Source organism: Triticum aestivum, chromosome 4B, assembly GCF_018294505.1.
Source record: "Triticum aestivum cultivar Chinese Spring chromosome 4B, IWGSC CS RefSeq v2.1, whole genome shotgun sequence".
NCBI classification, from domain to species: Eukaryota; Viridiplantae; Streptophyta; class Magnoliopsida; order Poales; family Poaceae; genus Triticum; species Triticum aestivum.
In genome coordinates, this window is record NC_057804.1 from 476,026,059 (window position 1) to 476,041,432 (window position 15,374).

The window sequence follows — 15,374 nt, forward strand, 5'->3', positions numbered from 1 at the left end:
GGTTAGCGCGCGTGTTGACCATCCTAGGTAAACAAGACAATGATTTAGTCAGAATGATGAAATTCCGACATGGGATACATAATGTAAGAAATAACTCGGAATGCAAGATGATCATCCGTATGACATGGTAGATACAGAAACTGCTTCTTTAATCCATCGTCATACACACCATACAAGGTTTAGTACAAGACCAAACAAAGTACTGTTACGGTGAGAAAAGGATTACATCTCATCGGAGGCATTCCAAGCTCCTATACATTATTTTTCTACACCTCCGGAAGGAGTACAAACTAGGTCATAACCCACGAGTCACGCGGGACGATAGATGACACAGCTAGTGCGAACTAGTGATGCTACCCCTAACTCAGACCAATCCGTAGTAGTCCTCATAAAAGTCACCTCCATAGCCTGGAAGCTCAACATGTTCATCCGGAAACAAACGATCTCGCGGAGCTTGTGGACCATAGGGGCTAGGATGAGGCCTTGGACCAACAAACGGTGGCCTGCGGGGACCGCGAGGTGGGGTGATGCCTCCTACATCACGCCAAACCATCACGTCTGGCAGAGCAGATCTCACAGGATAGAGATCGCGCATATCCGAATATCCAGCTTGCACCGCCGGTGCGAACCGAGTCAAAGTGGCCCAGTGGTCAGCACAGGTATTGAAGAGCTCTAACCTTAAGGCCCGATTTTCACGGTCCTTATCCTCGAGCATCTCAGCAGTGGTGCGAGTCCGTGAATCCTCCTGAGTGGAGTCAGCATAGATAGCCTGGAGATACCCTTGTGCTCCCGGAAGTGATCCTGGCATATACCGGAAGTCAGAGTCCCGAAATAGACCAGATCTGACTCGCATAATGGTCATCATAGAGTAGGCGGCATCCTGCACAGCCATCTCGATAGTAACCCCGAGTCCATAGGAGCAGTGAAGAGGCTCAGTGGATCCAGGATAAGATGGAAATATCCTGACAGTGCAGAGATACTGGCTTTGATTGAAGTCTCGGAATTGCTCTTCGACCGTGTACTCAGGATACCAACGATATCCAGCCTCAGTCATTACCCTGACCAACTTAGCAGTATGGCCGGGTACATCTAGACATCGAGTCAGGCAAACCACTTGATTGAGGTCGCGAGTGGCCATCTGAAAGCATAATCATAATGCAAAGGCATTAGAATTTCTAGCAAAATTTCGGCAGCATAACAGCTGTAAATGCTCAAAAAGGATTTTGAGACATTTGACAAAGGATTTCGTACACACTCAACATCATCATATCAAAGTTCTGAAACCATTCTGGCAACATGATGTGGTAGTAGAACTGAGCTAGGCTTGTATCCATCAAACTTATAAGGTACTACTGATTAGTAACACGTGATCCTGATAGAGAAATAGATCCTAATTCCTTAACCCCCGGTGGAAGAATGGACCGACTCAGATCAGAAAGTCATAAGGTATAAGAAGTAAAAGAGCCTTACGTTCCAACCCACAAACAATTCCCCTACATATAACTAAAGAATTTCTAGACTCAACATCGACCAGTTTGGTTTGGAGAACCTACAGGCAGTCCGGCTCTGATGCCAACGCTGTCAGGACCCCGACTCGATGTCACATCGATCTAGCTGGTAACACCTCATATCACCTTGCGGCCTCACGCACGGTATCCCCACGGGTGTCGTCTTACCTTTTCCCGGGACCGTTTGCGCCTTTTGGCTCACGTATATGATAGTGTCGCTAGCATCCATATGATAAAGAGCCCGGGCTGACATGACTAGTCGTAAACCCAAAGTGGCACAGACTTACAGGGACAGGCATCCATGACCCAGCTTCGAACGTGTCGGTCATCAGCAAGTGGGTCCGGGCTGTAGCACTGGGCTAGCAGGACTCCGGTAAACCGGGCTGTAGCGGGCTAACAGGACTCCGGTACTCAAAGCGTGACATTTCCCCGAAGGGACAGACACAGGAACGAAGAAGGACACATGCCGGCCAGCCTAAGTGTTCTAGAGCAGTAGCAAGCTACCATGGCTCAGCGGTAACACTAGGAGACATTTCCCGGTAAGAGAGGCTACTAAAGATAAACAACTAGATAGTCAGATCCCACACATACCAAGCATTTCAATCACACACACAATATGCTCGATATGTGCAAATACAACGAAGCATCACAACATGACTCTACGACACAAGTACTTTATTCATTAGGCTCCGAGGAGCGAGATATTACAAACATGGGTCTCATGACCCAACACTCAGAGCATACAAGTCAAAGCACAAGCGGAAGCTATCATGTCTGAGTACAGACATCTATAAATGAAAAAGGCTGAGAAGCCTGACTATCTATCAGATCCTGCCGAGGGCACAAGATCGTAGCTGAGGTATCAAGCTAAACGTCGAAGTCCACGTGAAACTACTAGCGAGACCGAAGTCTCTCTGCAAAAACATAAAATAGGCAAACGTGAGTACAAATGTACCCAGCAAGACTTACATCAGATCTATCTACATATGCCTCATTATCAACAAAGGGGATGGTGGAGTTTGACTGCAGCAAGCCAGCTTTGACTCAGTGGCTAACCTGAACTACGACTGCAAATAACTTTTGAGGTGGCGCACACGAGTCCACATATTCACCATATCAATACACCACTATGGATCCGCTCCCGTCTCCCTACGAGAACGCCATCCATAGCACTCACGCTTATCTTGCGTATTTTAGAGTATCCACTTTCACTTGTCTATGAACTGATATAAGCAACCCAGAAGTCCTTTTCCACGGACACGGCTATTCGAATAGATGATGTTAACCCTGCAGGGGTGTACTTCTTCACACACGCTCTCACCACTTACCGCCGTTTACACGACATGTACTCGGCAACCTTCAAGCGGAAGCCCAACGTGGGTGTCGGCCACGGCCTGCCTAAACACTCAAGTCTCTAGTCCAGGTTTATCGCCTATTCGGGTTCCATCCATGAGGAGATCCGGCCGGAGTTTCGCTCACAGCCCCAAACGATGTGTACAGGGTTCCGTGACACCAAACGGGCGCCCGGTACACCGTGCCACGTGCCTACCGCATCACAGCCCACCCCTACGGTCAGCGCTGCCCACGGCCTCCAGCATACTACAAACACCAGAAACTACTTGCAACTCCTGGACAGAGGACAAGGATGATCAAGAAGCCGAGAGGGTCCATTGGTTTCGGGCCCAATGCGTGCTAGTAGCTGAATCATGGATCACAAACACAGAACTCAGTTCCTGAGGACGGCTGCAATGAGACAACCCACCATGTACTCCTACATGGCCTCTCACCGCTACCTTTACCAAATCGTGTTCACACACTTAGCTCACACACAGTAGGACAGGTTCACACGCCTCTGATTCATCCCCGATGAATCAGACCTGACTCAACTCTAAGCAATAGCAGGCATGACAAACAAACATGAATGAGTAGGCACATCAAGGCTCAAACAACTCCTACTCATGCTAGTGGGTTTCATCTATTTACTGTGGCAATGACAGGTCATGCAAAGGACAAAGGGGTTCAGCTACCGCAGCAAGTAACAGATGAATCGGTGTTGTCCTAATGCAGTAAAAGAGAGCAGGAGCGAGAGAGTAGGATTGTATCGGAATGAACAAGGGGGTTTTGCTTGCCTGGCACTTCTGAAGATAACATTGAGTCTTCATCAGTGTCAACGATCACATCATCGGTATCACGTCTATCGAGAGGGGACAAATACCGGCAACACAGAAAGGAACACAATCAATGCAATGCACAATATGATGCATGATCATGACATGGCAAAATGAATGTGTTTTGAGCCAATGCAACTAGCAACAGATTAAATGAAGTTGGTTTGAATACAAGATTCAAATTCAAACTCCATATGTGATTATTTAAGTGCCCTTTATTTGATTTGTGCTAAACAGCTGCTATAAGTTGTTCTAACATGCATGAAAATGGTACAGATGGATTCCTTGAATTTTTCTGATAATTTTTCATATATAAATTATTTAATTTGGAGTTACGGTTAATTTTCTATGAATTTTAGAAGTTTTAGGCATTTTCTGGAATTTCCTGAATATTTAGAATTAGAATAATTCCAGAAAATGAATTATGGCGTCAGCAGGTCAACGTGGCTGGTCCAGGTCAAACCTGGCCAGTGGGTCCCATCCGTCAGTGACTAACCTAACTAATCTAATTCAGTTAGCGGCCTGGGGCCCATTGTCAGTGTCTATTAAACTAACTAATATTTAGTTAACACTAATCCTAGCCTAATTAACAGGCCGGCCCCACATGTCATGGACACAGGGGGGGTCAAAGGGTCAAACCCCCTGGTCGGCGGGGTCAACTCGCCGGCGTTTAGCCGCCGGCGAGGCTAAACGCGGCGGTGCAGGTGCGGGTTTCACGTACAGGGCACCGTTCGGGGCGCCGTTGGGCGCTATGGATAGCTGGGAGTGGCCCGCGGCGAGTGGTGCAGGTAGTTGGGTTCGGGGTCGCCGGAAAAGGCGCCGGCGACGAGCTTTGGCGGTGGTGGTGGTCGGTGATGCACGGGCGCGTCGCTACGATGCGTCGGTGAGCAAAAGGAGAGGCTGGGCAGCACCTGCTAGGCACGGGGAGCACCACGAGCAGCATGGTGAGGCCAGAGGGGCATGGAGGCTATGCGTGCAGCAGCAATGGCGGACGGTGGCTTCAGTGCTCGTGGGGAACGGCGCTACAGCACGGGGGCGAGCACAAGGAGTTAGGGGATAAGGTAAGTGGCTCACGGCGAGTCAGACGGTGCAGACGGCGGGGCCGGGGAGGCTCTGGATGCGGCGAATCAAGCGACGGAGATCGCCGGCACCGAGGTTGAAGAAGACGTCCGGGGCGGCGATGCAGCGCTCCCCTGGTTGCTTGGCTCGGGGTGGACGAGGAGGACGATGATGCGGAGCTCGGGGATACGAAGAGGGAGCGAGGGAGTGGTTGTGGCTGCGGCGGTGACGAACGGCGGCGACGATGGCGTTCGGCCGTTCGCGGGAGAGGGAAACAGAGGAGGGGGAGGAGCACAGGGAGAATGAGAGGGGCCAGGGGGTGCGTGGCGTCTCCGTGGCGCAGGTCAGGACGAGGGAGGGCAAGCAGGAGGTGGCGGGAGGACGTGGCCGCGGTCGCTCGCGTGCGGGCACGCAACTGCTTCGGGGCGAGGGGAGGAAGACGACGGAGGGGCTGCGGTGGTGGGCTGGGCCAGTTGGCCAGGCCGCCTGCTGGGCCGGCCAGGTGGGCTGCCAGGTAGGTCCAGGTGAGTTCTCTCTCTCTCCTCTATTTTCTGTTTTCTATTATTTCTGCAACTGTAGGGCTTTATTAAAAATACTTAGGCATCTTAAAAAAATCCTGGAATAATCAAGGGCTCTATTTAGATTATTTCCAACAGCCCACACTTATTTTCAGAATTATTTGGGCATTTAGAATATTTTATAGCATTTAAATGCCCAAATGCAAATAGAGTATGATTTAATTCAGAGCCCAATATGTCCTGCAAAAATATAAATCATTTTTGGTAGATGCTTTCACCTCTAACCAGAAATGTTGAACATTTTTAGAGGGCATTTTGGGTTTAATGAAAAAGATTTTATTTTGACCCTAGTTGAATTCATTTGGTGCTAGGGTTTAGTCAATCCCCATTTCAGGTTTAAATGAAATTTAAACTGTCAGGACCCCGACTCGATGTCACATCGATCTAGCTGGTAACACCTCATATCACTTTGCGGCCTCACGCACGGTATTCCCACGGGTGTCGTCTTACCTTTTCCCGGGACCGTTTGCGCCTTTTGGCTCACGTATATGATAGTGTCGCTAGCATCCATATGATAAAGAGCCCGGGCTGACATGACTAGTCGTAAACCCAAAGTGGCACAGACTTACAGGGACAGGCATCCATGACCCAGCTTCGAACGTGTCGGTCATCAGCAAGTGGGTCCGTGCTGTAGCACTGGGCTAGCAGGACTCCGGTAAACCGGGCTGTAGCGGGCTAACAGGACTCCGGTACTCAAAGCGTGACATTTCCCCGAAGGGACAGACACAGGAACGAAGAAGGACACATGCCGGCCAGCCTAAGTGTTCCAGAGCAGTAGCAAGCTACCATGGCTCAGCGGTAACACTAGGAGACATTTCCCGGTAAGAGAGGCTACTAAAGATAAACAACTAGATAGTCAGATCCCACACATACCAAGCATTTCAATCATACACACAATATGCTCGATATGTGCAAATACAACGAAGCATCACAACATGACTCTATGACACAAGTACTTTATTTAAGGCTCAGTGAGCCATACATAACATACACAAAGGTACGGGTCTCACGACCCAACATACAAGTCATACAGTCATACAAGCCAACAGCGGAAGTACTTTGTCTGGGTACAGACAACTAGTAAAATAAAAGAGGCTTGGAAGCCTAACTATACTACGTGGTCCATCACAAGCTCAGGGTCACCACCTGGGTCCTTAGCCTACTCGTTGATGTCAACGTCTACATAGAACCCATCAGAAGGGGTTGCAGTGTCTTCTGTAAAAATGTAGATTATAGCAACATGAGTACAAAAGTACTCAGCAAGACTTACATCAGATCCTACATACATGCATAGTATCAAGAAGGGTTGGTGGAGTTATTGCAGCAAGCTAGCTTTGACTCTTGGCTAGGCTATCCTACGATACTCCAACTTGAAATGTTTTGCGCACACGAGTCCACTACTCACCACTTCAATACACTACCGAGGATCCACCTCCGTCTTCCTACGGAAGAGCCATCCTCGGCACTCACACTTATCTTGAGGCTTTTAGTAGTTTCCATTTACTTGTCTATGAACTGTATAGGCAACCAAGTAGTCCTTTACCGCGGACGCGGCTATTCGAATAGATCATGTTAACCCTGCAGGGGGTACTTCTTCATACACGCTCTCACCACTTACCGTCGTTTACACGACATGTACTCGGCAACCTTCAAGCGGAAGCCCAACGTGGGTGTCGGCCACGACCTACCTAATCACCTAAGCCTCCAGTCCAGGTTTATCGCCTATTCAGGTTCCATCCGCAGGGAGTCCGGCCGAGGTTTCCCATACGGCCCCGAACGATGTGAACAGGGTTCTCGAGATACCTAACGGGTATTCGGTACACCCGGCCACGTACCTACCGCATCACAGCCCACCCCTACGGTCAGCGCTATCCACGGCCTCCAGTAGGCTACAAACACCAGAAACTACTTGCAACTCCTGGACGGAGAACTAGGGTGAATAAGAAGTCGAGAGGGTCCATTGGTTTCGGGCCCAATGCATGGTAGTAGCTGATTCTTAAATCACACATACAGATCTCAGTGCTTAAGGTCGGCTTCAATGAAACAACCCACCATGTACTCCTACATGGCCTCTCATCGATACCTTTACCAAATCGTGTTCACCACACCACTCTCATTACCGACATAATCATTTCACTCTAGCCCATCACCCAGATGAACCAGACCTGACACGACTCTAAGCATAGCAGGCATAGCAAGGTAGGATCAACACATACATATGGCTCAATCAACTCCTACACATGCTAGTGGGTTTCATCTAGTTACTGTGGCAATGACAGGTCATGCAGAGGAAATGGGTTCAACTACCGTAGCACACAGCAGTTTGAATCGCGTTGTCTTAATGCAGTAAAAGAGAGCAGGAGCGAGAACATGGGATTGTATCGATATGATCAAATGGTTGGTTGCTTGCCTGAGGGTTCGATGCACGGATACGGTTCTTCGTTAGGGTAATCACGGTACTCCTCGGGGACAGAACCTGTCGCAAAGGGCATCGATACACAAGCATCACCAAACAATGTGCAACAATATGATGCATGCATGAAACATGGCAATATGAGTGTATTGGGCTAATGCAACTAAAGCCAGAAGGGTTTGAACAAATTTGAATCAAAGATTCAAATTTCAAATTCAAATATGGCCTTTTAAAGTGCTTTTCCTTGTTCTGCTTGAATCATCAATTTAACTTGTTTGATCATGCATGAAAATAGTACAGATGGATAGATTGGATTTTTCTGATCATTTTTCATATATAATTTGTCCAGTTTGGAGTTACAGAATAAAAGTTATGAATTTTGGAAGTTTAATTAGTATTCTGGAATTTCCTGATTTAATTTAAATCCAGAAAATCAATTACTGCGTCAGCCTGACGTCAGTGTGACGTCAGCAGGTCAACTGCGGCTGGCTGAAGTCAAACCTGACGTGTGGGGCCCACACGTCAGTGACAGGGGGGGTTAAACAGATTTAAATTAATTCTAATTACTAATTAGTGGCGCTGGGGCCCACTGTCAATGTCAGGGGGGGTTGACTAACAGTAGTTAGCGCTAACCTAACCATCTAGCCGACAGGGCCCACGCGTCAGTGACCCTGGGGGGTCAAACCCCAGGTCGGTCAAGTCAAACCCCACCGGCGACATGACGCCGGCGAGATCCGAGACGGCGGCGAGAGTGCTTTTTGCCATTCCGGCGACCAAATGGACGGCGGAAGGCATCTACGTGTTGCTGAGGTTGAGCCGCGTCTATTGGTGGTGGTGGTTGGGCTCGGGGTGGCCGGAGTTGACGGCGGCGAGCTCGGCTGCGGCGGCCGGAGTTCGGGTGCGGTCGGGATCAGTGTTGCAGGGGGTTTGGGGAGGCGTTGGTGCGTTCTACGTGCTCCTGGTGATGTGTGGAGCACGATGGTGTGCTCGGTTGGGCGCTACGGCGACCGTGGCCACGACGGCGACATCGCCGGCGGCGTGGAGCTCTCGGTCGAGGTGGAGCTAGGGCCTAGAGGTCGGGAGAGACCAGGGAAGAAGGGGGAAACGCTCCGGGGGCTCACCGCGGTTGCAGTGGGCGTCGAAGCGGGCTCGGGGACGCGCCGGAGACGACGAATTTGACGGCGACGGTGGTCGGAGTCCGAAGAGGGGAACGGCGACGTGGCGGCGATGCAGGGCTTCCGGAGACCCGCGGAGCGGTGGGGAGGAAGAGGGAGTTGTGGCGGAGCTTCTGAGCTAGTCGGGGGAGCGAGGGGTGGTCGGAGACGACTGCTACGGCGAACGGTGGCGACGGTGGTGTTCGGCCGTGTGAGAGAGAGAGCGAGGGAGAGGAAGGAGAGAGCCGGGGAGAGTGAGAGAGAGCAGGGGGGATCGGGACGGCTGCGGGCGTCGTCCACGCGGCCAGGAGGGCGTCGGCAAGCAGGAGGTGGCCGCGCGGCCGCGCGCGCGCGAGCACGCAGCAGCTTCGGGGCGAGGGGAGGAAGACGACGGGGAGCTACAGTGCTGGGCTGGGTCAGTTGCTGGCTGGGCCGCACAGGGAAGTCTTCCCCTTTCTTTTCTGTTTTCTGTTTTTATTTAATATATCTGCAACTTTGTTGAATTAAGTAAAATACCTAGGCAACTTCAAAAATCACCAAACTATTCCTGGCCCAGAGTTGGATTATTTCCAACATGAAACATTTTAGTTTGGAGATATTTGAGCATTTAAATATTTTATATTATTTTAAATGCTCAAATTCAAATATTTATGATTTAATTCAAAAACCCTAGGATGGCCTAGGAAAATGTGCACCATTTTTGGCAGAGGTTCTGAACCAAGACAAAAATGATGGGCATTTTAGAAGGGCATTTCAGGTTCATTGAAAAATTATTTTAGTAGCCCTAGTTGGTTTCAGAGGGGACTGGGGGTTCTGTCATCCCCATTTCAAGTTTCTGATGAATGAGTAAACATGATGCAACACTCTAATGCATGACTAGCTAGGGTGTGACAACACCGCAGCCGAACCAATGAACCCTCATACTCCTCTATGCGTGAGCATCCACTGCTGCGTCTTCCCCGGCTCTGTGTCGTCCCCTTCCTAGGCCTGGCCGTCGTCCACCGCCCTGGTGATCTCGGCACGGTGTGGTCAACATGGTCAAGGAACGACTTCCATCGGAAGAGTATTGTATGTTAATAGGCTGACAGCTGGGTCCAGGGTAGCCGCAAGGAATTGGCTCCTTATTAGGTGCAAAATAATCATTCCTCCACCTGACAGCGGGGACCCACCGGATAGGCAACATTGATTGAAAAGGCAAGGCCTCCTGCCTGGGAGCCTCCTAACTGCTCCTGGTCGTCGGCGTCTGTCACGTGGCAGTAGGCACCCTCAGGGTAGTAGTAGTCATCGGCGGTGGCATCGGTCTCAGGGGCTCCATCATCTGGTTGCATCAAACGCATATGGGGGAAAAAGAAAGCAAAGCAAACGTGAGTACTCATCGAAAGTACTCGGCAAGCAAGGATCTACACTACATATGCAACATTTATCAAAGCAAGGCTATATATGTGGACTGGGCTGCAGAAATGCCAGAATAGAGGGGAGAGCCTAGTCCTATCAAAGACTAGCATCTTCAACATCTTCAGCGGTCTTGCACATTAGAAGAGTGCAGACTAGCATAAAGTAATGCAGTAATAGTGTCATCAACCTCGCCAAGAGATCCTTCCTCGACTCCCTGCGAGAAAGCAATCCCAGAGCCATACTATCCATTTCTCATCTGAAGTATCGAGTTCTAGTTGTATCGATCGGGATACAACTCCAAGTGTCCATTACTGTAGGACAAGCTATCGATGGATGTTTTCTTCCCTGCAGGGGTGCACCAACTTACCCACCATGCTCGATTAACTCCGGTCGGACACACTTTCCTGGGTCATGCCCGACCTCAGCCAATCGATACGCCACAACCTGACCTAGGCTTAATAGATAGGTCAGCACACCGGTCTACATCCTAAGCGCGTAGGGGTCGCACGCCCATCGCCCTTTGCACTCCGGCATGTTGCGTACGCGGCCGGTGAGCAGACCTAGCTACCTCCTTAAAAAAGGCAGGTGCTTACGCAGTCCAACCCGGCATGAGCCGCTCAGTCACTGACGTCTATTAAGCTTCGACTGATGTATACAACGTAGAACGCGCATACTATGCCCACGTGATGGTTAGTGCTATCAGGCCAGAGGCCCCTCGGATGAAATATCCAAATCGCAGTGGATTAGGAGCGCGCGGTAACGAGCGGAGACTCACTATCGATGTGACCCCATCACCCCGTCTCGAGGACTTGCGGTAAGGGCTAAGAATGCCCGGCCATGCCTCGTAATTATCTCGCGGCACCCTCCAGGTCAACCCGACTCCACATCACTCGCATCACTTGCTCGCACGGGTACCCCTCAGGGCCGACCTGTCTTTAGTAACATGGTTCAGTGTAATGTCATAGTAACCATAGTAACTGTGTGTCTAACACCAAGGGGAACCCTGAGGAATCACCCTCGATGGAATTCCACCTGATGTTATCATCAAGGTGAACGAAGGAGGAATCACTAACGAGGTCCACTCTTGTGGAGATGCACGACAGTGTCATTATCGAGAGTGGAGAAGGAGGAATCACCATCGATGACCATAACCGATGAACTAAGCTACAAGGTTAACATCAGAAGTGTTGATGAGGTATCACCCTCGGCACTCGATAGTAACCCAGTAGTGTCAAGCAACTAAGGGGAAAGTGATGTGCGGTGCTGGGGCCTGGTTTTCAATCCTGTTGATTGGGTCTTCTGATAATCCATCGGGGCAGTCGGGACAAAGTGGGGGACTCTGATGGGTCCCTACCAGCCTATACTAAATAGTTTAGGATAGGTAGGTAGGTAACAACAACAGGTTACAATAAACAGGCTATGCAGCAGAAATAGGATAACAATACTAGAGCAGATTCTAATGCAAGCATAAGAGAGATAGGGTAGGCGATATCGGTATGCTCAAAAGGGGGTGCTTGCCTGGTTGCTCAGCGGCAAAGGCAGAGTCGTTAGTGGTGCCATTGGTGACATAGTCGATCACAGGGGCAACATCGGTCTCGGGGTCTATCAGAGAGAAGAAGGGGGAAGAAACAGATAAATACACAGTAATCATATGCAACACAGAGTATGTTATGCTAACGTGCAGTGCAGGGTTGCCTAAAGATATGTCTAAGTCATTTAGTTACTTTAGGATTAAAGTTGGATTTAATAACCGGTGTATACGCACTATTCATCTACCGGAAACGGGGTAAAAGTTATGGGTTCACCTACGTAGAGGGTTTCGGCATGGAAACAGACGACACGGTTAGATTCGACTCATCGTTCTGAGAAACTTTCATGTACAAAGTTTTTCAATCCGAGTTACGGTTTATTTTCTATGATTTTCTAAAGTTTTAATAGTTTTCTGAAATTATTTAAATTAACAGAGTTAAAAAATGGTATATGACGTGTGGGTGACATTAGCAGTCAACAGGTCGATTGACCAGGTCAAACCTGACCCATGGGTCCAGCGGGACCCACATGTCAGCCTCTGTTAGCTTAACAGTGGATTAAACTAATCTAACTAAGCTAATTAGGGGTGTGGGCCCCATATGTCAGTGAGTGTTTGGGCTATTATAATTACTTTTATCATAAAAACATTTATTAAACTAATTATCAGAGTGGGGGCCCACATGTCTATGACAAAAGCCGGCCAAGTCAGCGTTGACCGAGGTCAACTCGTTAAAGTGGGGCCACTAGCCCACCAGTCAGTGGCCCAGGCGGAGCCACGGGGGTGCCATGTCGGTGACGTTGCCGGAATCACGCCGGAGACCATTCCCACGGCGGAAGTTCGCCGGAGTTGCTCGGATTTCCAGCACAGTGCACAATTCCGCGCGTTTTCGGTGGCGTTCGAACGAGTAGATCATCCCGCGTCGATCTAGAGCGATCCCAGGTGCGGGGGTGGCCGGAGTGCGTCTCAACGACGACCGCGGGTGGCGCGGAATACGGGCATCTCTGAAAACCATGCTACGGGCTACGTTCTAGCTAACAAACGGCACTGGCGGGCTCTACGGACCTCCGGCAACTCGACGGAGGCCACGGCTTGGCTCAGAGATGGACGTGGTGAGCGCAACGAGCTCGCGGATGAGGCCGCATGCAGCAATGGCGACGGCGGCACCGCGAGCCATCTGCGGTGCATGAGGAGGAACCAGAGGAAGGAGGAGGGTGCAGAGGCTTATGGCGCGGCACACGGAGGCCCTCGAGTGAATGAGAGCGCAGAGGGGAGGCGGAATCAATCATGGCGGACGGCGGCGACCGAGGTTGGGGAAAGCTTGAACCAGCCGCTGCAGGGCACTCCAGCTCGTCTTGGAGCGCGGGGTCGACGAGGACGACGTAGAGGGAGCTCGGGGACACGACGGCTAGACGAACGGTTGTTGGGGGCCATGCCTATGGCGAGGCTTCGGCGGCAATCTCGCTCGGGCGAGGGGGAGCAGAGAGAGCGGTCGAGATGGAGAGGGGAGTGGGTGGAGGTAGGTGGGGGGAAAATATCTGGAAGGGGGGCCTCGGTGGAGGCCTTATCCACCCAGCAGGCGCTGCCGGCAAGCTGGCTCGGCAGCGACGGTGAGCGCGCCTCGGTCGCTTGAACAGAGAACGGGGGAGAAGGAGGAGCCCGTGGTGGGCTGGGCTCTAGGCAGTGTGCACTTAGGCCAGTGCATAGTGGCCTTTTCTATTTTCTTTCTACAGAAAGGGGTTTAGTAATATTTTGAGCTTCCATATGATGTTGCAAAAATGTGAAACTTAGTCACATAATTACATTGCAATATCCAGCACTGCCACAAAAAGTTTGGGCATATTTGGAGTTCATTTGAATTTATTCAAAAATGAAAAGGGCATTTTAAATGTTGTTTTTGCTCTGTTAAAATGCATTAGGCCCATTTAGAGTTGATGATGATGTTGTGTTCCTTAACAGCAAATAGTTTTGGATTATTTGCTAAAAGGTGAACATTTTTCCAACAAGTTTTGATCAACTTCATTTTGCACTTTTAGTTTGAATGAAATTTAGAGAAGGAATTTGAAATGAGAGATTATCCCAACATGATTATCATTGCAAATCTCAGTAGCTTAGCATCATCATGATGGATTACTGTAGCACCATTACATAGGGGTGTTACAAATAGGGCCTTGGCTGGTCTCTACCGTGCAAGCGGTAGTACTGCACCCAGTAGTGGTAGTACCGCAACCCTGTGCGGTAGTACCACGGCTGTGTGCGGTAGTACTGCACCACACGGGCTGAGTGGGGGGATAATGGTTGGATCTTCTCCTCCACTATATAAAGGGGGTCTTCTTCCCCAAGAAGACCACCTCTCCCCTCCCCAAGCTCCATTGTTTCTCAAACCTCCATTTTCGCCTGATCTCTCTCCCTAGCCAATCATGTTAATTTTTTAGGGATTGATTGAGAAGACCCCGATCTACACTTCCACTAAGAGAAATTTGATTCCCCCTCTAATCCCTTGTGGATCTTGTTACTCTTGGGTGTTTGAGCACCCTAGACGGTTGAGGTCACCTCGGAGTCATATTCCATTGTGGTGAAGCTTCGTGGTGTCGTTGGGAGCCTCTAATTAAGTTGTGGAGATTTCCCCAACCTTTTTTGTAAAGGTTCGGTCGCCGCCTTCAAGGGCACCAATAATGGAATCACGACATCTTGCATTGTGTGAGGGTGTGAGGAGAATACGATGGCCCTAGTGGCTTCTTGGGGAGCATTGTGCCTCCAGACCGCTCCAACAGAGACGTACTTCCTCTCAAAGGGAAGGAACTTCAGTAACACATCCTCGTCTCCATTGGCTCCACTCTTGGTTATCTCTTACCTTTACTTGTGCAAGCTTTGATTGTGTTGTATCCCGTGCTTGCTTGTGTGCTTGTTGTTGTTGCATCATATAGGTTGCTCACCTAGTTGCACATCTGAACAACCTACTTTGATGCTAAGTTTAATTTGGTCAAGAAAAGCTAAAAAATGTTAGTTGCCTATTCACCCCCCCCCCCTCTAGTCAACCATATCGATCCTTTCAACTACTCATTTGATCTTCACTTATATATTTTTGGAGTAGTTTGTCATTTACTCTTCTGCTTCACTTATATCCTAAGAGTAAATTGTTGAATAAATTGAATATCATAAAGTTGAAATTATATGTGCTTCATATATTTGCTTGTATCATGCCTAGTAGTAGTTTCATATTGGCTTTAGAAAGTAAAATTTATTGAAGTTTGACAATCACAATACTGGTCGTACAAGTAATTCATGAACTATTAGTATATGAAAGAGAAAATTCACATAAAACTATATTATATTGGACATCTTTTATGATTGTGAATACCCATTAATTATTTTCAACTTGATCAAATTGGTTAAAGTTGGACAAGGAAGACAATGTAATGAGTTATGGTTGGGTATATTTGTATATAAGTTATATTTCTATCGATCCTCCAACATGTGGTGTTTGTTTAGAATCTTTTCCTAGCCAAATTTTCTGTACTAACCGAGAATAATGCTTGTGCATCCAAAATCCTTGAGCCAAGTTTCTTCC